The sequence below is a fragment of the Cricetulus griseus genome, assembly GCF_003668045.3.
Source record: "Cricetulus griseus strain 17A/GY chromosome 1 unlocalized genomic scaffold, alternate assembly CriGri-PICRH-1.0 chr1_0, whole genome shotgun sequence".
In the NCBI taxonomy this organism is placed as follows: Eukaryota; Metazoa; Chordata; class Mammalia; order Rodentia; family Cricetidae; genus Cricetulus; species Cricetulus griseus.
In genome coordinates this window covers 83,156,766-83,183,100 of record NW_023276806.1, presented here as the reverse complement: position 1 = coordinate 83,183,100, position 26,335 = coordinate 83,156,766, and the positions used below count along the sequence as shown (strand labels likewise).

The 26,335-nt window shown below is 41.5% G+C and overlaps 2 pseudogenes; one reads left to right on the top strand and one right to left on the bottom strand.

Annotated features, from left to right (window-relative positions):
• Positions 1–9,448: 9,448 nt before the first annotated feature.
• Positions 9,449–10,148, top strand: LOC100758760 (annotated as a pseudogene).
• A 5,779-nt stretch (positions 10,149–15,927) lies between these two features.
• LOC100758469 lies at positions 15,928–16,750 on the bottom strand (annotated as a pseudogene).
• Between the last annotated feature and the right edge of the window lie 9,585 nt (positions 16,751–26,335).

Genomic DNA, 26,335 nt, shown 5'->3' with positions numbered 1-26,335 from the left:
ACCCCAGAAGGTTGAAATGCTAGTCAAAAGCAAAAAGGAATTTAGGCAATGGGGAATCCATCAGGGGCTTCTGGTTAGCAGGCATTGTTGCAGAGACAGGGGGTGTCCATATCAGCTGGACTGGTTAACATCCATAGCAAGTCCAGGGCTTGCAGTCTACTTAGAACAGCCAGTAGTCAGCAATTGATACTCAGATGTCTGTCAGAAGCAGAAACCTGTTTAAGACACATTTAAACTGGGAACAGAGGTTAAAACTTATTTACTGAAGCCCACAGTGTAGAAAAAGCAGATATCTGGATATCTGTTCAAACAGCAAGAACATATTTATAACTTTGAGTCCTAGCAAAAACTATAGATTTGGGCTATAAGCATGTACATTTTTCTTCTGTCCAGAGAGCCAGGTATGGATTGGACAGAGGTGCCTTTGGCCTAATGAAAAGCCCTTTAAGTTTGTACTTAGATGACAACCAAAATAAACTTAAAAACCTTGAGCTTGTGCCTGAACAGTAGATAGTCATTATTTTATCAGCTAACATACTGACTAGTCTATAGTGGATCTGACTGTCTGATGCTGTCAAGCTGACAACCAGTAATATTTCAGAGATCTGAGAAGGGTATATTTTATCCGAATCTACTAAAAAGTGACAGAAGCCAGTTAGAAGCAAGTCCATATACACTTAGCCAAACCCAAGTTTCTCCATTACCGTTGGAGGCAGCTGTCTCAAAGAACAGCAATCTTCGCCAGGCCTATACTGTGAGAGATTTTTTTTTTCCTCTCTGTGGAAGAGGGACATGGAAAAGACTGACCTTGTTTTGTCAAGGCAAAGGGGTACAATCAATTTTCCAGTGTCCAGCAGCTTTGTCCACAGTCTCGGCCAGGTTCTGGCAGGCGGCAGGTTTCACATCTGAGCATCTCGCTCACTGGTCCAGGTGCGGGAACTGAGGTGCCTCGTAATCTTTTTTTTTTTTTTTTTGGAGACTTTGGGTCACTGTCAGGATCTGGCAGTCTGTCTGACATTATAAACTTTAAAGATAACAATTTAAATGCCATATTCTGAAGATCTCTGAAGCATTAGAGGTCTGTTTGTCTGTTTTAATTATTTGCCTTAAGCACACATTAAGTATACAGGTGGCTAGGTAAGGTCTTATTTCTGTAAATAATTTTTAGTCTGACTGTAACTGGTTTTAACTTAGTAAGATGTTTGAAACAGCACAGCTGAACTTAAAACTGCATAGAGCTACCTTATATTCCTTAAACAGTAGCTTAACTTCTTTCTTAGGCAGGGTTTTTCTGTGACTTTGGAGCCTGTCCTGGAATTCGATCTGCCGGACCAGGCAGGCCTTGAACTCATAAAGATCCATCTGCCTCTTATTCCCGAGTGGTGGGATTAAAGGCGTGTGTCATCAATGTTCTAAACTTAAGGCGTGTGCTACCTACATCCTGAGCTTAAAGGTGTGTGTTACCAACATCCTAAACTTATTTCTAAAACATAAACTGTAATATCTTATAATAGATCAGCATCTTTCATAAAACAAAAACTTTACATTGTCAGGCTTTGCTCAAAAATAATTTTAAATTGAAGCTCTTTAAGTACAAACATTAATAAAAACAAATATTAAAAAACTGGTTTTAAAAAGAAATTTAAATTCCCTTAAGGTCTTTCTGTAATATATAGAAGCATTAACATTTTAAATCTTAATTGAAAAACTTGTTTCTAAGATGGTACCTCTAATTTCCATGCAGTCACCTTTAGTCAAGATGGCGGTTTAAGTATTCTTTTTTTAATTTTAGCAAAATGGTGACCAGTCAAGTCATGTGACCATTTTGCCATGTGCTGGCTACTGGGAAACAGAACATTTTAAAACAAGTATATATAATTTATTTGAGAAATAAACAGGACCTTTTAAAACAGAATTAGCTTAATATGGTTAAACATGAGAAACCATAGCACAGTTTACATTTTTCTCTGATTTATAATAACCTTTTTTTTTGACTTTTAACAACTTTTTTCTGGCCTTTTACAACTTGCTTTAACCCTCTATCACTTTCTGTAACAATCTTCTCTGCTATGACTTGCTTTAATTCTCTATAACCTTTAGTTCATTTCTCTGACTCTCTTAGACATTTTTAGACAAGTTTTCTTTTTTTTCTTTCCCTCTTTATTATTTAAGTTTCTTATATTTTTTTCCTCAGTCAACATAAAAATTTTATTAAAGTCTTTTTACAGTTCTTAATAACTTTAAGGCCATTTAGATGTCCTGGCGGGGGCTCCTCAGTCAATTCTCCTGGGGGGAGTACCTCAGGTGTCTTCTCTTTTACCTGAAATATAGTTTGGGGGTTAAAGGTACCATCCCGCGGCCAGCCCATGTCAAAGGCTGGCCATTCTGAGGAACAAAAAGTAATCCATTTGCGTTTATGCACATCAACTACAAAACAAAGACCAAACAACACAGAACAGGCTTTCGCAGCACGGTTTCGACAGAGAGTCGAAAGTAAAACTCCAGAAAACAAATGAGCCCATTGAGGCTCCAAACGCTAAGGCATCTACCCTAGCCAGAAAACAAATGAGCCCATTGAGGCTCCAGATGCTACCAGGACGTCTCCTGGACCCACGGTCGGGAGTCCGAACCCGTCAAATACAAATGTACGCAGCTGTGTACCGTCAAATACAAATGTACGCAGCTGTGTACTACAAACTCGGGCGCGCAGTTCATAAAATGGTTTCAGACAGAAAGACAGAACAGGACGAGACAAGACAGTGGATCCACATAACACCTCCCAAATGTGGGTCGGTGGTCCCTGGGCGGGGGTCTCGATCCCGGACGAGCCCCCAAATGAAAGACCCGCGAAGAGGTACTTTCGTAGAAGGAGACCCGCACCCAGGAATCAGCGAGTCCACGAACTTGGATGCAAAAAAGCAAGAGGCTTTATTAGTGGCTCGGGTACCCGGGGACTTAGCTTCTGTTAGGCCAAGCCCCGAGCCCCGGAAGGGGGGTCCTTATATAGGAGTAAAAGCACAGTACAGAAGCGAAAAGCATCAAATCAGCATTTTCTCAAGGTCTAGTAGTCAGGCGAAACGGCCTTTATCTTCTGCCGCGTCCAGATGGCTGACCTTGGGACGGAGCGATCCGGCGGGGGCCGGCCTTGTGCGGCGGCGGGGAAGTGGGAGCCGGCGGCTGTGGGGATCAAGGGTCGGGGAGTGCAGGGGAGGATGTATTCGCCGCACGCCCCACCAGCTGCCGACCGGAGGAGGAGGCAAACTTAAAAGAAAAAGCTAAGGGCCGGGTGGGGGGGATCTTTCAAGTGCAAAGGATGAGTGTGTACAACTGAAGTTCCCAGCAAAGCTTCCCTTACACTAAGGATCCAGAACTGCTTGTGGTTTTGTAGCGAGAGATGGCTCAGTGGTTAAGAGAATCTGTTGTTCTTCCAGAGGACCCTCCTGACTGCCAACTGTCTGCAACTCTGATGAACATGGGATTTGACGCACTCTGCTGGCCTCTGTGGGCACTGTATTCGATGCACAGACATGTTGTCAAAGCATCCATACACATAAAATAAAATAAATTTAAAAAGTTAGTATGTTGCTTTGGGGCCTGTCCTAGAACTCACTCTGTAGACAAGGCTGGCTTAGAACTCACAGAGATCCGCCTGCTTCTGCCTCCCTAGTGCTGGGATTAAGGGCGTGCTCCACTAATGGAGGGGAGAAGGGAAGGGGGAGGAGAACATGAGGGATCAGGAAGGTCGAGATGGGGGAAGAACAGAGAAGGAGAGCAGGGAAAGATGTTTTGTGATAGAGGGAGCAGTTATCGGGTTAGTAAGAAACATGGCACAGGGAAATTCCCAGGAATCCACAAGGATGACCCCAACTAAGAATCTAAGCAATAGTGGAGAGGCTACCTTAAATGCCCTTCCCCTATAATGAGATTGATGACTGCCTTAAATGCCATCCCAGAGCCTTCAACCAGTAGATGATGTAAGCAGAAGCAGAGATCCACAGCTAAACACCGAGCTGAACTCCTGGAATCCAGTTGTTGTACAGAGGGAGGAGTGATGAGCAAAGGGGTCAAGACCATTCTGGGGAACAGAAACAGTAGTTCACTGACCTAAGTCTAACAGCTGGGGAACCAGAATAGGACCAAACCAGGCCCCCTGAATGTGGGTGTCAGTTGGGAGGTCAGGGCAGTCTATAGAACCAGTATTTCTCCCTAGTGCATGAACGAACGGGCTTTTGGAGCCCCTTCCCTATGGAGGGATATTCTCAGCCTAGACACAGGGGGAGGGCCTAGGTTCTGTCCCAAGTGATGTGACAGACTTTGATGATCCCCCCATGGGAAGCCTCACCCTCCCTGAGAAGTGGATGGGAGGTGGGATGGGGAAATGGTGGGGAGAATGGGAGGATGGGAGGGAGAGGGAACTGGGATTGGTATGTAAAATAAGATTGTTTTTAATTTAATTAAAAATTAATATAAGTGGAGAAAGAGGATTCTTAAAAATCAATAGTGTTGTTATGTGCTTTTGATTTGGAACTTAATTTTAACTTTTCTTCTTTTGTTTCTTCTGAGACACAGGCTCATTGTGTGCATGTGGCTATCCTAAAACTTCCTATGTAGACCAGGCTGGCTTTGAACTCACAGAGATCCCTGCTTCTGCCTTCTGAATTCATGGATTAAGAGCATACCCACCATTCCTGGCTGGGAGTTTAATTTTTAATTTGCGTTATTTTTCACTTCCTTAGTACTTAGCATGGTGCTTGAAAGATGATAAAACAAATTTGTGTGTGTGTGGGGGGAGGTGGGAGGTGGTGGTGCCTGGGAGTTCAGCATACCAGTAGAGAATTTGTTTAGCATACTGTAGGTCCTGGCTTCTCTCCAGCACCAAAATAAAAGAAAAAGAAATCCATTTGTTTAAATTAATGAACAAATTAAAAACTGGTGTATAATTAGCTGCCTTATGAATGTAAACAGGGATTTAAAGAAACCTATATCAATAAGAACTTGCCACAGGGAGTTTAAGCAATTGAAGCTGGCTGCTGTGCAAGCCCAGGGATCTGCTGTCTCTGTTCCCCTGCTGTATAGCAGTGTCCTCTGAGATTAAAATCTTCAATACTGCCTGGAAGCTTAAGACACAGGATGCTAAGGGGCCCGGGAACAGGTGGGGGTGGGCAACAGGATGCTCTAAGAGGAGGAGAAACATCCTGTAAGAGCCTCTTGGGCTTGGGAAGTAAACATCTCAAAGCTTCAGGGAGTCCCTGAAACTGACAAGATCGACAAGGCATCTCCCTCCCCAGTTTACATAAATTGTAATTGCTGCTGAGAGACACTCTAAGCCAAGCTGCCTAGAAGAAGCTAAGACAGGCTGAGTCACCAGGAAAAGACAGTCTCCAACTTGTCTAATTGTCCATAGGTTAATCCCAAAGATGTGAGGAGAAAGACCACTGACTTTTTGTTTTGTTTTGTTTTGTTTTTTGTTTTTTTTTTTTGAGACAGGGTTTGTCTGTGTAGCTTTGGAGCCTATCCTGGGACTCGTTCTGGAGACCAGGCTGGCCTGGAACTCACAGAGACCTGCCTGCCTCTGCCTCCTGAGTGCTGGGATTAAAGACGTGTGCCACCAACGCCAGACTGACTATAAGGCCTTTTCCAGTGGTATCTTGGCAATAGGGAGCTGAGGAATACCACAAAGTTACAACACACAACAAGCCTCATATCAGAGATTTATTGGGAAGAAACACAGATGATGGCTGCCTCTGAATGGGATGAGCGACAGCAGAGGGCTAGTTGGCAGGGCTTTTATAGGTTTCTTGGAGCATGGCTGTGAACAAGTGAAAAAGTACAGCATGGCTGATTGTGTTTTGACCACTGAGTCACAAACCAGTGGCAGGGAGCTTTTTCCTTGGCCCTGGTCTCTGGTGTTTTTTCTTTGTCCCTGGTCCCTATGCCAACCCAAATCATTATGGCTAAATTATTTAAAGCAAACAATTGATAAAAGCAAGTTTTTTTTTTGTTCATGTATATGGGCAGTCTCCCTCTAAAGTCTAGGCTCAAGGTATTAGCTTTGGACACAAGGAAGACAAGGTTTTTATAGCTAGGGGGTAGGGAGTTTCCAAGTGGGGGATTTGGTGTGCAAAATAGTCATGGTTATAGGAACTGATCATAAGCATAATAAGTTAGTTAAGGTGACCTAACAAGGTAGCCATAACAACAGGAGTCATAATGACCTTTTGAAACAAAGCTAGGGTTGCCAGATGGTTGTAACAACCTTTTGAAACAAAGACAAGATTGCCATTCCTGGAATAGGCAGTACAGAACCATAGATAGGGCATAGCCTAATCCTTGAGAAACAGATTGAATCATAAGCTGGAATGAACTTAATTTGCCTTTACTAAAAGATGGCTTTCAAGCCTAAGATGGAGGCAGGCTGGTTCATCAGTTGTGCAATACTCTCTTCTTTTCCAGCTTTTGTGGGCTGTTACCTATGCTGAGGTAGACTTCTGTCTTTGAGTCAATTTTGTTCCCATAAGTAATCCCTAATCTTCATTCCTGTGCGTAAACCCAATAAAACTCACTGGTTTACAAAGTTGGACTTTGGTGGTATCTGTATTTTGGTCTGTTGTTGGTTCCTTATCTGTGATGGATAGATTTTTTTTTTTATATCTTTCCAGAAATAGTGTCACACAATAACCCTCCTCTATGCTGGAACTACAAGTACAGGCCAGCTTTTATGTGGGGCTCTGGGGATTGATCTCAGGTCCTCATGCTCCTACGGCAAGCACTTTATTGACTTAGTTATCACCCAGCACTCATGTCTTTAATTTAGTAAATGCCTCTGACTCTAGGCCTAGAGCTAATAGGAAGCTGTCTCAATACAAGATGAGGAATCAGAATCTCTAGTATCTGTTCTCACTGGATCTCATATTTTTGTTAATGTGCCTTACTGTGTAGCTCTGACTGGACTGGGATTCACTATGTATCCAGATAGTCTTGAGGTTCTTTTTCTTTCTTTTAAAATATTGTGTGTGTGTGTGTGTGTGTGTGTGTGTGTGTGTGTGTGTGTGTGTGTGTGTGTGTTGCATATAGGTGCCCTTGGAGTTGGAATTAAGGGTAGCTGTGTGCAACCAACATGGACACTGGAAAAAGAGCTTGGCTTGTGAAATCGGGAATTTAGTTGAAGAGAGGAAGGAATGAAGAACGAAGGGGTCTGTACCAGGTTGGAGAAACCCACAGGAACAGTTGACCTGAACAAGGGAGAGCACATCGACCCCAGATGCTGTCCGGGAGGCCCGTACAAGACTGATCCAGACCCCTGAACATGGATGTCAATAAGGAGGCCTCTGCACTCCAGGGAGCCTCTGGTGGTGGATTAGTATTTTTCCCTGGTGCAAGAAGGGACTTTGAGAGCCCATCCCATATGAAGGGATACACTCTGGCCCTGGACACATGGGGAAGGGCCCAGGACCAGCATAGGAAGACTTGGTGGACTTTGCAGAGCCCCAGCTGAGGGCCCTACCCTGCCTGGGGAGTGGTGGGTGGATGGGGTGGGGGGTAGACTGGGGGTGGGGGAGGAGGGTTGGGGTGAGGGGAGGGAGAGGAGAAGGGACTTGAAATAAGCTTGTTCCCTAACTAGAACTAAAAAAAAAAAAAAAAAAAGAACTTGGCTTGTATCCTTCCAAGAACAGCAAGTACTTGTGATGCTGAGCCATTGCTCCAGTCCCAATGTTGAAATTCTGCTACCAAAACTGCTCACGGGTTATGATTATCATCTGGTCTTAGATAGGGTTTCTATTACTGTAATAAATATTATGACCAAAAACAACCTGGGTAGGGAAGGGTTTATTTCATCCCACACTTCCAAGTAACAATCTATCTTTGTGGGAAATTGGGATAGGAATTTGTAAGTAGGAGTTGATGCAGAAACCATGGAGGAGTGCTGCTGACTGACCTGCTCTCCGTGGCTTGCTCAGCCTGCATACCATTCAAGACCATCTGCCTGGGAGTGACACCAGTTCTCCCACGTCAATCATCAATGAAGAAATTGTACCACAGGCTTCCCAAAAGGCCAATCTGATTTGGGATATTTTTCTCAGTTGAAGTTTCGAGTTGACTGTGTCGAGTTGACATAAAAACCAGTCAGCACATATGTCCAAGTCACGAAATTCTCATAGTCATCTTTCTCTCCATGTTGGATGGAATTTGTAATCTTAATTTACTATAATTTCTCATGCCTGTCTGTAACACAATAATGTTTAAAGACTATGAAAAAATGTCAGGCTGATCTTTGGTCCCAAATCTAGCCAGAATTAGTCATGGCCTTCTATTTGAGTGACTAGGGATTATTTAGAGTGTTAGATCTACATTTGGCCCAAAGTTCTGGGTTCCTTGTTCTGATTGTGGTCTAAAGATAGATGACAGACCCGTGAATATAATGTAATGGAGCAACAAAGGCCAGCAGAGGGAGGCCCAGACCACCAATAGGATGCAAACACTCTAACTGCACGAACACTCTGTGAGCCAGATTTGTGTAGCAATGCCTATAGTGTCAGAATAGCAATGCCTACAGAGTCATAACAGCAGTGCCCATAGTCCTGAGCCCTGGGAGGGTTAGGGTGATGCTCTGCTGTACTCCAGGGAAACCTAGTACCTATCCCTAGCATTCTATGACATCTCCTGTGACACACTAAAAGTGTCTTCACAATGTAGTTCCTCAACTTGGTTCTTCTTTATGTTGATTTGTGGATTATAATCTAACTTTTCTACAGAATCCAGCCATTTGTTTTATTTTAAAATCCACTGACTGTGTATGGATGGAGAAGTTGGCTCACTGTCACCTTTAGATGTAGAATATCTGGCATCCCATTCTTAAAATTCCTTGGCAGCTTCTACTTTACTTTCTCCTAATCCTCTTAGAAGAAAAAGAAACAAATACCTGATCCTCACCCTTAGTAAATTGTCACCTCAGCCCACCCCACTTCCAGTGAGCATTACCTCAACTCTCTCAGCATTACTGTTTTTTTCCTTTCATTGAAAATAGATTTATTTCATATAATATATTCTGATTATGGGTTTCACTCTCTCCTCACAGTTTGTCTCCACTTCCCCTCCCATCTGGATTTACTTCCTTTCTGTCTCTCATTAAGAAGCAAATAGTGTTCTAAGGGAAAGTAATAAAATGAAATAACATAAAACAAAAACATCGGAATAAGACAAAACAAACGAACAGAAGGAAAAGAGCTCAATAGAAGACATACAAAACTGAGACCTACTTGCTCTCACACTCAGGAATCCCATAAGAATACTAGACTGTAAGCCGTAATGTATATGCAAAGGACCTGTAAAAAGAGAGAAGAAAAAATGTATACATAGAGTGTGTGGCCAACAGCTCCAGTCACCATTGCCCTCTCCCTACGGGGCAAGAGCTAGAAGGAGGAGCCGAGGGTCGCAGCCACAGCAACCAAGGGGAGAAAGTCGAGCAAGGTCAAGGAGAAGAAGCAGAAGCGTTTGGAGGAGCAAGTGGCCATGGATGCTGTCTGTGCCAAAGTGGATGCTGCCAACAAGCTTGGGCACCCTCTGGAGGCATTCCCAGTCTTCAAGAAATAGGACTGCAATGGGTTGAATGTCTCCATTGAGTGTAAACGAGTGTCTGGATTGGAGCCAGACACTGTGGATTGGGCCTTTAACCTCACCAAAACCAATATGCAGACCATGTATGAGCAAAATGAGTGGGGCTGGACGGACCGAGAGAAACGGGAGGAAATGACTGATGACCGAGCCTGGTACTTCATTGCTTGGGAAAACAGTTCCATCCCAGTTGCCTTTTCTCACTTCCTGTTTGATGTGAAGTCCTGTACTGCTATGAAGTGCAGTTGGAAAGCAAGGTGCAGCGGAAAGGCCTAGGGAAATTCCTCATTCAGATCCTGCAGCTCACGGCCAACAGCACACAGATGGAGAAGGTGACGCTAACTGTATTTAAACGCAATCCTGGCGCCTATCAGTTCTTCTGAGAGGCACTGCAGTTTGAAATTGAGGACTCTTCTCCCAGCATGTCTGGTTGCTGTGGGGAGGACTGTCCCTAGGAGATTCTGAGCCGGAGGACCAAGTTTGGGGACAGTCAGCATTCCCACACAGGCGGGCACTGTGGTGGCTGTTGCCACTGAAGTCCCAGAACCATTTGCCAGTGAAGTTACTCTCCTTAGGCCTGTCCTCTTCCCTGATCTTAAGCCCCTTGCCAGGTACCCCCAGAGCTGTGGGTGCCTTAGCCCTGCATAAGCCAGGCATACCCGGAGAGTACAGAACCCTGGGGAGCAGTGAACCCAGCTGCCTTTCCACCTCCTCCTGGAAAAGCAGAGTGCCAGGAGGGAACACAGAGGGAGAGCAGGCTGTGAGAAGGATGACAGGTTGGCCACTGAGCCCATCTTTGTGCAGTGCCTGCCTCCTTGCTTAGCTCTTGTGTCCCTAAAATGGAAGGCGGGTCCCTTGTCTGCAGCTGGATTTCTGACAGGGCCCCACACTATGCCCATAAGGACAAGTGGAATGTTTATACACACCTTTGTGAAAAGACCTGGAGTCTGCTGGTCCCCAGAAAGATTGGATGCAGATCTGGGCACACAACAACCCTTGGACATTTTTACTCTGGGGACCAAGTGCTCTTCCAGAGACCATGTAGCTCTTTGATGCCAAGATGAAGGGGTTTGTGCTGCGTTGTTGTAGATCCACAGTGTGGAGTCTCAGGGGACCAGCCAACTTCAGGAGGGAGACTGTGTCTCCATCACTGTCAGTAAGGCAGAGAAGACCAGAAGAACTGCCAGTCTCTTACATGTTTGCTGTAGGGATGCAGCATCTCTGGGCATATGGATTTTGCTGCATTTCTCAGCTGATCTTGACTCAGCTTTTTTACTTAGGAAGGAAATCACAGTCCTGCCTGTTCTCACACCTCTCACTTCAGTCCGGATACCTCTGTTCTCAGTCTCAAGGGGAGCCCTTTTTTTTTCCAGAAGGACCCCTCCTTCTTGGTATAGTTGATACCATTTCCTCCTACTCTTGGTGCTGATAGCTCTTTGAAGGTGGGGTTACCTACACACCCTCCCTGTGTTGCTCACCGCTGCTTGTCTGTCACTGTAGGTGTCACCCTACAGTGGCCGCCTTCTTCAAAGGATGAAGAGAGTGCAGCCTTAGAACTTGAACTCATCCCGACCTGGGCCATGTTCTTCCAAGGAAGCAAAACCAAACTCTCACGTAGGAAAACACACTTGCCAATTCCCCATCGCCGTCCCTGAGTTCTGCCTTGAGGCATGGCAAAGAACTTGCCTTTGTGCAGTTGCTCTCTGAGACTTCCTGACCTCAGTCTGCTCACCTCACCCCCTGCCTAACTCTGGCTGTGTGTCCTGGCTAGTCTCCCTGGAGCAGTCACCTCCCACCCAGATCCTTGCTTTCATGGTAGCCTGTACATGAGGGTTCTTTGTTGCCATGATCTGTCCTCTGTGGAGCACCCTGTGCTGTTCTTAGCCCTGTCAGCCTTGCTTCAGAGAGGGCCTTGTAGCTTTACACTGGAAAAGCTCTACCTTTGCCTGGCCTACTAGCTTCTGGGTGAGAGTTGAAGCTGCCCAGAGGGGATTGGTAGGCTCCCTCTAAGAATCATGAAACAGGAACATGCTTGGAAGAATTACTCCCTGATCTTTGTCTGTCTTAGATCATGAATTTCTGATACCTCCCACTTAGGGGGACCAAAAGGAACCCTAAGTATAACCTCATATGAGGTGAATTGAGTGTCTTGTCTCCAGTCACTGGACATCTGGCACCAGGGCTCTCATGTGCTCAGTGCCTGCCCTGCTCACCCTCTGCAGGCCATATCCCCAAAGGCCCTTCAGGATCTCTCACTGGACCAAGGGGATGGTGGCCAAGACCAGCAGATCTCCTGTGGGTGTTGAGCCCAATGGTTTATCAGGCATACATAATCATCCATCCTCATGATTTTAAGAAACAGAAGGTCTAGCCTCCTATATTAGGCTCTTTTGTTTTTTGTTCAAGATGTGTTAAAATGTTTTTTAAAGTTTTTTTTCTGTTGTTGTTTTGTTTTAGTGAACTTATCCCATTTCAGGTTATTTTTGTTGCTGTTAAATGTCTATGGTTCTTTTTAAAACTTTCAGGGTGGGGTTGCTTTTTGTTGTTTTGTTTAGTTTTTTTTTTAAGAGGAAAGTTGGAAGAAAATTTTTTTGTTTTATATATGTTTTTTTTCCTAGAAACTTGTTATCTCTAGAATCAAAGGGGGGAAAGAAAGCATCTCTCTTTGTGTCAGTTTTATTTGTATGTCATTAATAAAAGACACTGTGTTAAAAATGTGTAAATAAAACAAAAACAATAATAAGATAAAGTTTTAAAAAAGGCAAAAGTCCTAACATGACATTATGTGACAAGGGACCTCCAAAGATGCCATTGAGTTCATTTTCTGTTGGCCTTCTACAGCTGGGCTTGAGGCCTACCTTCAAGAGTAGATTGTTTCCCCAGTGGTATTGTCTTAGAGGAAACTAAATTTTCATTGATCAGTGGTTATCAATTGGAGATTGCTTCTAGATTAGGGATGGGGCAAAGGTCTATTTCTCCTTTTAGTTCTAGTGCCCTATGTGGTATAAATGGAACACTTCTGGGATCCTTCAACCCAGAACCCACCAGTAACTTAGAAATCTCCCAATTACCAGAGCCCTACCACATTGCTCTCTTAGGTTTAGCCACAGGAAATTATTTTGGTACTTTACTAAGATGTTTGTCCACATGGTATGTGTTTACACAAAGGTAAAAATTGCTTTGATGAGTAGTTGGAAATGCTACATTAGCTGTTGGTGAATATGCAGTAATAATACTAACTCAGGAAAGGTCTGAGTCCAAATTTCACTCTCATTCCTTCTTTACTATGGAGTTCTTGTTAGTTGAGATCAGGGCACAAGGATAGAGGGCTGAAAAAAACAAAGCAAAGATAAAGGCAAAAGCCACAACATACCTTAAATGGACATAGTTTCCTGGTGTGCTAGTTGTCCTCTGGAAGTCCTGAGGCTCATACATGCCCTCTATTACTGAGACACAAAGCATGAGGATTCCGTTTTCCAGATCCCTCCCTTCTAATGGCCTGGGCTCTTATACCACGAGGAAGATGAAGCATATGATGGTGCCTTTATCTTCTGGCTCTAGCTGCAGTAGTGACATCACCTGTGAATGTTGGTTTTGTAGCAGTGGAAGGGTAGTGATGGCATCAACAAGGAATCTGTTGCTTGTAGAGCCCAAGTCACGCTTAGGCTTCTAGAAGATGTTCATTTTTGGGTGATATCATATTCTCCTCTTGCCTCCTTTTAGCCCCAAATGGTGGTGGATCTTCAGCCCCTGTGTTATCATCTATGCAAGGCTCTTCTAGGATGCCAAGATAGAGGCAGGGGAGCTACTGGGGTCAGAGGTTTAGACTGTCTTTTGAAACTAGGATGAGTCAGTCAGCAGAGTGCTTCACCAGACTTACCTTCCCATCATTGGTGGGTGAACTTGCTCTAATCAACCAGGGATATATATATATATATATATACCAGTCCCAATGTTGAATGGAAATGGAGCACAGGAAAGCAACTGCAGCCTCATCTGCTGATACAGTTTAGGCCAAAGACCAGAACTCTGTTCATCTTCCCTCCTCATAGAAGAAAAGAAGGAGGAGAGCAGAGCAGAGCAGATGGAGGTACCCAATTCCTTAGGAAGAGCTAGGTGTGCCCACCTGCCCAGAGTTGTGTTAGAAATGCAAGACTGTGAAGGAAGTAGTCCCAGTTTGCCATATGATTTGTCCTTGGAAGACAAAGACATGTTGGTTCATCTCAGAGAAGACACTGTCAGAAGATCTGTCAGAAGCCACTGACAGATCACAGACAGGGCTCAGCTCAAGTCCAGTTCAGTGAACTAACACATCATTCATATTCCTCATAAATGAATGGGTGATAACACTGAGGTGTCTTGCTCAGTCATTTATCTTATATTGTACAACTGGAAGCATCTTTTGAAGACCACATGAGTCTCATGAACCTCATTCTCTCTACATAAGGGAGTATAATCCACTCATATGTCTTGTGTAAGTGGTGTGTGTATTCCCCTCTTTCTGTCTCCGTGTGTGTGTGTGTGTGTGTGTGTGTGTGTGTGTGTGTGTGTGTGTGTGTGTGTGTGTATTGCACACATATGTATGATCCTGTGTGTAGACTGGAAGTTGACATCATCAATCATTCTCAATAGCTCTTCCACCTTACTCACTGAGGCAAGATTTCTCAATCAAACCCAGAGCTCTCTGATATGGCCAGGTTTTCCAGCCAGCATACTCTGAAGGTCTTCTGCCTCTAAAGGCTTGAACCATCCAGGATTTTCATGGACTCTGGAGTGCTGAACTGCAGCCCTCACACTTGTGTAGCAATTGTTTTAACTACCGAGCCAGCCATTGTCTCAACCTGATAAGGGAATGTTAATAGGCTTGATTTCCTGAGGGTCTTCTGGTTAGCTTCAAGACAGTGATGGTCAGGTCCAACCTGAGCATGCTGTGTATTTGCATATATGCGGAGGCCAGTTGTTGAGACTGTGTGTCTTCCTCAATCATTCTCCACCTTATTTTTGAGACAGGTTCTCTCACTGGGCCTGGAATGTACGGTTTCAGTAACTGGCTTGCCAGTGGATTCCCATATCTTCCTGTCTGTGATTCTCCAGGGACTTGGTTTCAGATGTGTGTCTCCACCCTCAGCTTTTATGTAGTTTCTGGAGATTTGAATTCAGGTCCTTGCACTTGAACATTAAGTCCTTTAGCTTCTGAGCTATCTCTTTAGCCCTAGAGAGATCTTGACAAAACATTTGTTACTGAGAACATCAAACTGGAAGTAGCGTATCGCAAGGGGAGAGATAATTGAAAGTGTCTCTCCTAAATGATGTGCTCCTCTGTATGACTTTTGACATTTCCCCCACTTGTCACCACTGGTCCTGGAGTTGCTACACTCATCTCCACATTATGAGTGGCACTTCCCAGCACAGACAGTTCCTATTTTTCGCTTATGTATGCTGACACCATCAAAAATAAAGTACCATTTCAGAACCTCTTTTGGAGAACAAAAACATCGTTAAAAGCTTCAAAATGATGCATTATTTCTTAGCCAAGCAAAACTTTGCCTAGGAAGACTTTTGATTGTGGTGTAGATGGAGCCCCTGCGATGCTTGGCATCACACTTGACTCTGCTGCTCGCGACATGTCAAAACGACTCACTGTTTTCAGCACAGGCATGTGTTGGCATAAAAAAGCCTGTCAAAAATCTTAACAGAAGTTGTGCTTAGTGTTTTGAAAAGTGTTAAGTTCCAAACAGTGGTGTCTTTTAAAGAGGTTTTTCTGGGAAATGGACTCCAGATACAAAGTGGTTCTCTGTTCTGTAGATAACCAGCTCTGCCAAGGGCAGATCTTGTAACTAGTAGCTGCACATCCCAGATGTGCTTTCTCTGTTTTGAGAGAGAGAGAAGATCTGCCTTTACTGTATGTTTGGCACATGAATAACTCACTAGTGGCTTAATTCACTTGACAGGTTTGAACACCTGCTTGACTACAGGCTCTATATTGACAGGCATGGGACTAGAAAATGATCAGCTTTTTTTCTTTGTTAAAATTCAGAGTTTATTTATACATATGTTTTTGTTTTCCCACCATTTCCACAAGTGACCACCACTGTTACTATGTCCTATCATAACAGTTCATGTATACTTAAAACCAAGTAAAGTGTGGAGTTCCATCCTTGAACACTCAGCAAACATTTTACACAACACACTCTTGGCAATGGAACCTGGATAGAATTCACCAAACACAGTATGGAAAGTTCTCACTTTGTTTTATAAAAAGGACCGCCAGATATCACAGCTGCCACAGAAGTAAGATGGACTATTTCAAACTGTTTAAACCATTTTCTCTTGAACAGCTTCCTGGTCAGTCATCTGGAGACAGTTCCTCACATAATGAACTTGGCTTCCACTTGGGAAAGAAAACTATACTTTTCCATGTTTGCTTGTATTTTTGCCTTAATGTCTTCTATAGAACTATGTCCTTTTGGTGTTTTAGGAGTTTTTCCCCTGTGTTTTGAAGGATTTTAAAAAAATCACTTTTTCATCTTGGTGTTGATGGTTTTAAGTCTTTTTCCATTCTGTTTTCATTTGTTTGGTCCATTTTGCCTGTGGTATCTCATGCAAATTTCTTCACTGGAGTCTTCTCTCCCATTTCCTCCTCATCTTCATTATTATCTTCATCATTGTCATTATCTTCTTCATCAAGTTTTACTTTTTTCTTTGGAACCTTGTTACGACCTCCAGGACAGATCTCTTGAGAGTCCCACATCCTCCTCATTTTTCTCTGACTGCAGCTTCCTCTATATCCACTAGGTATTGTCTACTAATGTGCTCAGTCCCTGAACCACATTTCAACCTCAAGACCACAGGTGGCATAATTTCAATGCCACCAAGGGAAATTGTTGGTTATATAGGCATCTTTCAAAGTTGCCAGTGTGACTTTGATTGGATTGCCTTCTTAATTCATTGCTTCTGCCTCAATGATATGTAATTCATCTTTTGTCTCAGTTGCTAAAATGACCATCTTAATGGTAATATGCTTATTTTCATTGGCACCCATCTTAAAATGATAACCTTTGTTGGACTTTAGTTTACAACAGAAGAGATAGTTCTGAGGCCTCAGAGGGCTCACATCTGTGCTCATTGAGTCTTCCATGAGGTAGAGACATGCACTTTGCTGTGAGACAAATAGGATGGAGATAACCATTTACTGCTCCTCAGAACAGATGTGCAGGACAGAGTCATGCCAGAGGATGATTAGCTTTTTTGACTAAACTGATGCTGGAAGTGACAGAGTACTCAAACTTTCTGATGCTCTGGAAATAGGAAAGCCAGTGATGTGTCAATTCCTGGCAGCATGGCAGAGTTCTTTCAATTTACTTTGCTCTTGAATCTTAAAACCAAGGTCTGGGATTTGTAATTCCTTTTTTTTTTTTGTTAACAAAAATAGTGGCAATGAGTAACGCTTTGCTAAAGATACCTTGACTGATGTGGAGACAGAAGGGTTGATTCACAGTCTGAAAGTCTTAGGGAATTCTGGTGGTACCAGACACAGATGTGTTCTAAAACCTGAGTAGAAGGTTGTTTTTATTTCATTTCACAGGGAAAATGCAGTAATATTAAAAACTGTGCAAAAATTCCTTCTAGAATTGTCTTTGTTAAGAATCATAGTATGATGAATGTATAAACAAATTGGATTTTTTACTGCTTAGTTTTACCCAAGTGTAGGTAGCTTTTTCTTCTAGTAGCTGCCTTTCTGATTCTAACTCCTTTCAAGGCAGTGGGCCCATCAGCACACAGAGTACACCAAGAAATAAAGCACAACAGCTTACTATTGGGTTAAAAAGGAGGCAAAAGGTCTGTGGGGATCAATGGGTCCTAAAGATTATGATAATGACCATGACATCCTTGTTTAATAGAAAAACAACAAATGAGAGTCAACAAAATGGCAGATCTTTAGTTTACCTTCAAGGACACTGCATAAGCTAAGGGTGCAGTTTCATGGTTGGGGACATACTTAGCTGGGATTTAATCCTGAATACCAAACCAAAGAAATCCAAATCGCCCAAATGTCCTCCCTCCTACAAATAAAACAAATGAAACACAACACAACAAAGCATCACTTGATGTGACATTCTCCTCTCCTGCTCCAATATGGAAATATGGCAAAAGAGTCAGTTGAATCTATTAGTGCTATAAAACCTTGGCATATCTTAACCTCAGCAAGGGGCTAAGACAAGGTAGGGTGGAATAGAAGGCAAGGGCCTAAGAACATGGAGGTGCAGGGTGGCCAAGCAGATGCAGTGGCTAAAGAATTAGCAGAAATACTGAGAAACAACTTTGACTTTCCAGGGGATGTGAAAGTATTGAGTGCAACAGAATTAGACATGAACATGAAGGAAACAGTGAGGTCGTCAAGGTTATAATAGTGCACATCTTCATGATTAAGTACTTATTAGAAACAAGAAGTAAATTGGACATTAAAGCTGACAGTGTGTTGTGTCAAGATCATTGTAATTTAAACTTCTTCTTGCCAAAATACGTGAGATTTCTCATTTCTGAGTAGCCATCAAACTAATTTGCATTTCATTGAAATAATTTTGACTCATATAAAAACATTTCAGGAAGCCATCATTAACTTGGACAAGAGAAAAATGAAGATATATCAGTCTGGGTCGATAACAGAAAAAGGATTTTATTGAAAGGATATGAAATTGCTCCTGGAGTTTCCAGGAAGGCTAAGAAAGAAGACTGTTGGTGCAAGCAGGCATAATGGCAGATAAGGCCATCAGGACCATGACCAAGATGACACTGTAGACCCAGCCTTGGGGAAGAACACTGTTGTCTTAGACACCTCAACTTCACTGTTGCTGACCACAGCACAGAACATTGTCGTAACTGCTAATGCCACCATTCCTCTGACAGAGTCAAAATAACCCTTCAGCATTTTCAAATGGAAACATACTTTACTCTAATAATAAGAAAAAATTCAAGCTGTAGTAAGATCCTGTTTATTATTATGAGTGACTCCTCCAAAATCTGACAACAAACTCTGAATCTGTTGGAAAGTAAGTTCCTTTTCATATTGTTAATGAGAACACAAAAGTGTCTGACATCTATGGAGGCAACTTTACTAATATATAGCAAAAATACACATGTATAATCCTTCTCCTAGGAATTTATGCCAATGATACATTGACAAAAATACAAAATTACATATATACAGATCTCTTCATTGTACATCATATACTAAATGTAGAGGTGAAATTCTGTGTTGGGCCCAAGATTTTTGTCCCTTGGTGTATGCCTCATGTAAATTTTTCTTGAGTGGAAGCAGAATCTATGACTATCACAGGGTATCCCTCTCAGAATCAGGTTATATAATCTGGTAAAGGTCAATGAATTTTTAGATGTAATTAAAGCTCTAATCAATTGACTTTGAATTAATGAAAATGTAGCTTATGCTAGGCACACCTGTCTTGATGAGTGAGCCCTTTAAAGACTTTCTTGATGGCTTTGGAGAAATATATTCCTGAGAATATCCCCAATAACACAAGGTGGGGAGCTGTGATGAGGACCTGAGTGGAAAGATCATCTAAGAGTAAACTATCTAAGAGTTGATAGTGGCCAAGAAAATGAGGACTTCACCTTATGTCTTCAGGGAACTGAATTGCCAGCAACCCAAGGACCTGGGTGCATTCACAGTCTTGGCTGATACCTTGATTTTACCTGAGGGAGATGCCACACAAAGACTTAGTTCACTTGGTTCCCAATTTCTCATTCACAGAAGCTCTGATGTAATAAATTTGTATATTTTATTTATTATTTTTAAAATGTATATGTCTGTGTACTACATGCATGACTGGTTCTTATGGAGCCTAAAGAGGGCTGGAAGATCCCCTGGAATTAGATTTAGAGATAGTTTGTGAACCACCATGTAGGGATTGGGAACAGGATTCTCTGGAAGAGCGGCCAGTATTCTTAATAGCTGAACTACTTCTCTATCCCCAAATTTGTGTTGTTTAAACACAATTTCCTAAATTGATGGTGGTTTGTTACATCGTAACTGACTATAGAGGTAAACAAATACTCCTGAATGTCTATCATTCATGGCACATCCACCCAACACAGACATATGTAAAAGAAGCAGAGTAGCTCTGAGAGAGGAATGGTGTTGGTATATGACACCTTGACACCTTCTGAGTAGAAAAGAGGAATATGGGTACCAATATGTAAATGTTCATATTTTCAGTAAGAAATAATAGAGTAACAAATCAAAATAAATGTGAAGATGGTTACTTAGATAATGGATCAGGGACCAAGAATGAGAAAACAGATTAATGAGAGAATTTTGTGAGTATCAGTTGTGTCTCATTCAAATTTTTGTCACCATGGAAACAATACCTGGAAAAACCAACTTAGATGGAGGGGAGGTTTATTTGCCTCCCTATTTTATTCCATGGTCAGTTGGCTTTGATGTCTGGCTGCTCTCATCTCAGAGCAGCCAGAAAGCAAAGGCTGAAAGCATTCAGCTTCCCAATACCCTTTCCAGAACACATCCCCAGTGGCCTCTCTACCTTACATTAGGCTGCACCTTTCCAGGGTCCACCACTGCCCAGCGGTACCACCGATGGGCTACCAAAGATTTATGCCTGATTCTTTGAGTGATGCTGTAGATTCAGTCCAAAATAACTTGCTGAAATTTTGACTTGGGCATCATACAAAGGTTTTCAAATGAAAACAAAAACGAAATACTGAAAAGTATGTCTAAGCATTACACACTAATGGAAAAGAGGGCACAGAGCTGCTCTGCAATGGCCTTCTAGACTTTTCTCTAGGAAGCTTTTCCAAACTTTCCAGATACCAGTCCAAGGCATAAGTCCACATAGTTCCAGGTAAGCACAGCAGTGGCCCCCATCATCTAGTCCCATGCATCTAGTTGCTTTTGCTAGAATGCAAAATTACACAGAAAAACAAATTCTTTAAAGTAGCTCCAAAAGCAGCAGTGTAGTAAGATTATTCTCCCATTGTGAGGTGCATATATATATGATATATATATATATCATACAAAGAATTTCACACACAAGGACTTCATACAAAGAGGCTGCAAAACCAAGACAAAGAGAAACAATAGTCAAAGAAGTGGGAAAGAAGGGACCACTCAAAAAATCCACAAAAGACCTAGATATAAATGTAAGACATAACATGTAAAACTTCTAGAAGATATATGTGACTTTGGGAGAAAGTAGTGCTTTCTCAGGTATAAAACCCAAACCTTGAACAACAGCAACAAAATAGATGAATTGGACTTCATCAAAATGAAAACTTGTGCATTTCAAAAGATGCACTCAAGCAAATGAAAAGAAAAATAACTGAATGATAGCACATTACAGAGTTTACACCTGAGAAGAGCTAACATCTAAAATACGTAAAGACCTTCCACAATGCTGCAATAAGGAGACAAATTCCCATCAAAACAGGGGGACATCTAAATAGATGTTTCTCGACTGGAGATATAGAAATGGTAAAAGATATGTCCAATCTCATTTTCCCTCAGAACTATGTGCATCAACATTTCAATGACATCCATTTTATATAAAATATAATTGAAAGCTAGAGATATGGGAAGCCTCAAGCTCAGTTGGTATATGGAGAGAGAGTAAAAGGGCACAGCCTCCTTGGAAAACGTCTGGCAGTTCCTGAAAATTGAAATAAGACCAGCAGTTTTCTTCCAAGTTGTACTCTAGAACATGAGAAGTGACCATTAGAAATAATAGTACACAGATGCTCACAGCAGCCTTACTCATAACAGCTCCAAATCAGAATCAGTCTAAGTGTCCATCAACAGAGAAGTGGATGAATGAAATGTGTCATTTCCACAAAATAAATATTCAGTCATTGAAACTAATAAAATACATTACCAACATAGGCTACAACGGAGATGAATTGTGAAAAGATGCAAAATGAAGACAAAAGACCCAGGAGGTGAGGTATTGCTTGAGCCTTTTTATATGTGATGCAGGTCAGAAGCCGTAAAGCCAGGAAGTTATTTAGTGAGTGCATAAGGCAGGAGGTAGAATGGAGATCAGGAGAAATATTGAAAAGAGTTTTTAATGGGTATAGAGTTTCTTTGGGGGAGTAATGAACATGTTCTAAATTTCATGGTGGTTATGATCGAAGAATTTCATGACTATGAATGATTGCAGTCCATAGTTTACATGAATAGTATTATACTCGATGTATAATAAAGCAACAGGGAAAAGTTATGAAGCTGAAAGAAAGGGCACAGTCAATTGTAAAGCAGCTTCCAGTGGATGGGGTGTTTAAGCATGGAAACAAAAGGCTGAATTGCACGGGCAGACAGCATACAGTACAAACCCCGAATCCCACCATTCACCAGGAGGTTGCCACAGTGCCAGCCACCACCGTGAAAAACTGAAATGGCAAGATTCAAGTTCATTCATGTAAACTGTTGTACTCAAATAGTTGATTAGTAAGTTCTTTTTTATGGAAGAAATACAGCTGGTAGACGGCAGACACATTGGTAGAATTAGAGCCACTACTTGCTGATTTCTAATGAAACAACGGCAACAATGATTTAAAAAAAATAAAGAGGAAAAAGTTTGATGAGAGAATTTTATAATGACCAGAACAACCAGAACCCTTTGACTTTGCCTTTCAAGAAAAGTAACAGTTTGGTTGAGAAATAATTAACACATAATAACTGTGCCCTTTAAAGTGTGTAACACAGAGCAGAGCCTCTGAGGGTGCTGGCTGAGAACTGCGACAAGCACCACTCGTTCTGAAGAAAAAAATTACAACACATTTGCCGGAAGATCTTAATTGGCTTTTCGCCTAGTGCTGGGGATTGGAATTAATTGACTTTGCTTGCAGTTCTTGAACCTCACCACACAATTCCGTCGCCGTTCCAGTGAGCTGTGCACAGGAGGCTGGCTTCATAGTCAGGGGAAGGAGGGAGAGGACGCAGCCACCACAAAAGGCCGAATAACTGTTTCAAGGTTATCTTTCCTGCTAAGACTAAAGCAAAGAGCTTTTTCTCATCATGACGGTTAAAACCAGCCTGCTTGGCAATTTGGCTGCTATCTTTTTCTTCCTGATATCTTGGAAGACTGGATGACTTAGTGCAGCCAGTGCCACGGTATTTTGGCACAAGTCACTCTAGTTTAGTCTGGTCTATTGGACTTAGTGTAGGAGTTTGGTCCAAACCAATGGCCTTCTATAACCTTTAGCCAACACCTCCCTAGTTCCAGAATGCTTATTTTTAAAATTATGTATTTTAATACTTGATGTTTTGTTATTTATTTTTCACTAGTCTTTTTCCAGATAGTATACAAAGTAATGGGTTTCATTATAGTGTTTTCATAATACCCTGTTATTATGGTCTTTTCTCCCCAAGTCCCATCCTCTCTTCTCTTCTCCACAATCTCCTTCCTCTTTCTACTTTCATGTCATATGTGCTCCATTATCCCTTCTTCCTTTACCCATTCCCTTAGGATACCCCACAATTAAAATCTAGGATCTGTATATGAGAGAAAACATTCAGAATTTGAGTCTGCTTCAGTTGCTTAACATAATGATTTTCTATTATTTTTCTTTATGGCTGAACAATAATCCATTGTTCTTATGTACATACCTTTCTTATATGTCTATCAATTGATGACATCTACACTGGTTCCATTTCTTGGCTGATATGAATGGCACAGCATTAAACATGGATGTGCAAGTATGTCAGTGGTACTCAGGGTTCTTTAGGTATATATCTAGGAGTGATGTCCCTGGGTCATATGGTAGTCCCATGTTTAGTTTTAAAAGAAACCTCTCTACTGATTTCCATAGTAGTTATGCCAATTTTATATCACCATCAGTCATGGACAGAGATTTTCTTCTCTAAAGGGCCAGGCAGCAAATGTTTTAGGCTTTGGGAATCATACATTGTTGTTACAACTGCTCTATTTTGCTGTTGTATCATGTAGGGAACTATACAGAACCTGCACCATAGTTAAACTTCATTTACAAAGCAGGCAGTGGATCAGATCCTGCCCTGGTCATATTTGCGTCAATCTATTTACAGTCTTACCATTGTTTTGTAGGTTAGGAAACGTGCCACACAGTTTGAATTTGGAACGTCCCTTCAAGTTTCTTGAGTTAAAGGGTTGGTTGTCAGTATGAGATGCCTTTTGGAGATAGCATATCCTATAAAAAGCAGTGCCTGGTGGAAGGAAGTTATTGAGGAAATACCCTTGAAAGGGACATTGAGACCCAGTCCTGTCACAGCACTTAGCTTCCGTGCCACCACGAGGTGAAAATGTTCTTCTACACCAAATATTATTAAAGTATTATTAATCGTAAGTGTATTTTTCAGTGAGTTTATGCTGCCACCCCTTCTCCTTGTTAAAGAGTCCCTCCATTGGAACAAATGATATTCTTTATACTGGTAGCTACAGTCCCCTCTTCAACACAGACACTTGAGCTGGGGCTAATGGCTATGAACTTTTACTTTAAAGGGTTTTTTTTTTTTTTTTTTCCAAACAGATCTTCCCATGTAAATACAGGCTAGACTTCAGTTTGTGATCTTTCCACTTCAGCCTTCTGAGTGTTAGCATTTCAGGTATGTCCCACCATTCCTGGAGAGATTAAAAAAATAACGTAAGGAGAAAACAGTTGTTTTTCTTTCCTGATTATGAGAACATAAACAGAAGTCTCAAGATGGATCACACTGGAGGTAGGGGTTTGTTTCCTCACTGACTGGAGAAAAATGAATCTATTCTAGTAGAAGGGAAAGGGAAAGACAGGGAGAGATGGGGAGGGGACAGGAAGAGAGGGAACAAAGAAAGGTGTCTTGCAGCTAAATTAAATTCATGCAACTAAAGAGTATAATTTTCCCCATACTAAATCATTTTTGATAAGAGTAGATGTGTAGAATTCCTGAATATGGTAGATTTTAATAAATTGCATTATTTTGTACCAAGTTATAAATAGCTTATTATACCTTTTCTGCTATTTAATTTCTTGTGTTTCCCTACCTTCTTTTACAACTAGATTATTAACTCCATGAAGGAAGAAGGTATAAGTCTTTTCACTACCTTGGCTTCAAGGGTATTTAATGTGAGCTAAGTAAAGCTGTGTGGAAAAAATACTACTTCTTAACAAATAAGAATATGAAAAAGAATTATTAGATCGACACCACAATTAATGTTAATATTGTCTCATGAATGTAGATTTGAGTGACTTTATCGCAACACAGATGTAAAAGTTCTACAATATTTTATGTGTGTGCATGTGTATATGTTTGATATGTGTATATGTGTGTATGTTTGTGTGCTCATGTGAGTGTGGATATATAGTACATGCCACAGGGTCAAAAGTCAGCTTCAGGTGTTGGTGCTTGCCTTTCATATTGTATTAGACACCGTCTCTTGTTTGCCAAAGAGTGTGCCTGGCTGGCTGGCCTGTGAGCTTCAGGGATTCTCCTGTCTCCACCTCCTATCTTACCGGAGGGAGTTCTGGGATCATAGACATGTGTTGCTGTGTCCAGTTTTACATGGGTTTTAGGATGCCATCTGAATGCAGATCCTTACAATTGGAAGACAAATGCCTAATCAATGGAGCTCCTTGCCCAGAATTTTAACAGGGTTCTCTTCTCAGGGATATTATCCTTATTTCACTTAATACAAGTATGTTTATTCTATTAAATTCTAAAAATGTTCGTGGAACTTCATGGATGAAGTGTTATTGTTCATGTAATTTAGGTTCTAGTGTTGAATATTTAAGACACATTTTTAGCTTATTTGCTGGAGAGCAATCTTACCACAAATGAAATAGTTTTAAAATAGAGGAAGACCAAATTACATCGAACATGTCATTTGGAATAATTGGCATTCTAATCAAAATCTGCAAGAAGTCATTAGAGGTTTTCAAAGTAATTAACTAATGGTTCTTAAAAGACCTGTACACTTTGAATTTATTTACTTCATATATATAAGGGCTTTAGATACATCATGCTAAAATTGCTGTTCTTCTTTTTAAAGGCAATTAAAATGCAAAATTCCTAAAATCCAAGTTGTTCTAGATGAGGTCTACTTATCAAATTTGATGGTAAACTTGAATTTAAAATGCTTAAGTAAATTTGAGTATTCCCTAATTATAATAGCTAGGTAAGGGATATTTAACATATCCTCATTATAGCTAACACTGATATAATTTTTTTATTTTTTAAAAAATTAAAATATAATTACATGGTTATTCTAGTTTTAATAGCTTTCTCATTCTCAGGAAATATCACAATGAAAAGTTTGCCATTTAATAGCTGTTTAAAAATCATATGTATCCACAGGAAATAAAAGCTGTCCTAAGGATATATTTTATTAATGCGGTTCATGTAACTAACCAGCATAATCTGATTTACATAAATTGTAGGAAGATGATGGGCTTAAATCAACATTTAATTTTATATAAGCATTAAAATTATAAGGGGAATGTTACAGGATCTCCTGAGCAAATTGGGAGCATGGGGGGAAGGGAGAGGGAGCTGGAAGAAAGAGAAGGGGAGGAGAGGAAGACATGGGGGAGCAGGAAGGTTGAGTTGGGGGAAGAATAGAGGAGAGTAAGATAAAAGATACCATAATAGAGGGAGCCATTATAGGTTTAAAGATAAATCTGGCACTAGGGAGATTTCCAGAGATTCTGGAAAGGGGGAGCTCAGGGACCCCAGACTGATGGC